The sequence below is a fragment of the Otolemur garnettii genome, unplaced genomic scaffold (genome assembly GCF_000181295.1).
Source record: "Otolemur garnettii isolate 467f Iridium unplaced genomic scaffold, OtoGar3 scaffold00029, whole genome shotgun sequence".
Classification (NCBI taxonomy): Eukaryota; Metazoa; Chordata; class Mammalia; order Primates; family Galagidae; genus Otolemur; species Otolemur garnettii.
The window spans coordinates 14,562,721-14,564,026 of NW_003852424.1; positions in this window are offsets into that span (position 1 = coordinate 14,562,721).

Sequence of the window (1,306 nt, forward strand, 5' to 3'; positions counted from 1 at the left end):
AAGCCCATTTGGCCCCTGGGGATCTCTCTTTTCATTCATTCAGCAAACCACCTTGGTGGTCTTTCCTAAGGGGCATTTGAATAATTTGTTCAAACAATCCCCCTGCCCCAGTCTTCCTCATAACTACCATGTAGGTGCTAGATTAAGTGTTTTCTGAATGAATGAAAACCACATCCCCCTTCTGGGCAGACCGGTTTATTGTTACTTCCAGCCTGGCCTCCAGATTGCTCACAAACTCCCTGCTAGGTGTACAGATACCACACAGAAACTCAGATAATTTAACAGGGCTTTTGTGAATACACTGGCACCCTTTAGAAAACAACTCCTCTTTTACAGAAAAGGTGGGCAAAGACTGCCACAAACAGCCTCCACGAGAGGGCCTGGCTTAACCAAGAACCCCTGGGAGGGCCATGTAGGCATCACCATAGATTCTAAAGGCCCTAAGAGATGCAAACCCCAGCAGTGAGAGGAAAACATTCTTCCATGCAGCCTTGGGACAGGCACCTATGGGGAGGGCCCCATGTTTGTCCCTTCCTGAGAGACCAGGGAGCCAGGAACCCATATTCCAGGCCACCCCCAGGCAGTCTCCCTTCCAGAAATTTATGCTTAAAGTATCAGACTAGGCCTCCAGGTCCTGTGGCAGAGGTTTCCTTAGCATTTCCTGTTCCATGAAGCTCTTCAACCTGGATTTTTACTTTATTCATCTTTTGCTTTATTTTATTATTTTTTTTTTTTTGCAGTTTTTGGCCAGGGCTGGGCTTGAACCTGCCACCTCTAGCATATGGGGCTGGCACCCTACTCCTTTGAACCACAGGCACCACCTGGTCTTTTTATTTTTTAAGACAAGGTCTTGCTCTATTGCCCAGGCTGGAGTGCAATATTGTCATCATAGCTCACCATAGCCTGAAACTCACAGGTTGGCACCACTACTCCCAGACAGCTCTTATACTTACTTTTTTTGAGACAGAGCCTCAAGCTGTAGCCCTGGCTAGAGTGCTGTGGCATCACAGCTCACAGCAACCTCCAACTCCTGGGCTCCAGCAATTCTCCGGCCTCCACCTCCTTAGTAGCTGGGATTATAGGCACCTGCCACAACGCCCGGCCATTTTTTAGTTGCAGCTGTCATTGTTGTTTGGCGGGCCCAGGCTGGATTCGAACCTGCCAGCTCAGGTGTATGTGGCTGGCACCTTAGCCGTTTGAGCCATAGGTGCTAAGCCAGCTTTTATACTTTCAATAGAAATTGTGGGCCTGGCTCAGCGCCTATAGCGCAACCGGCTAAGGCGCCAGCCACGTACACCTAAGGTGG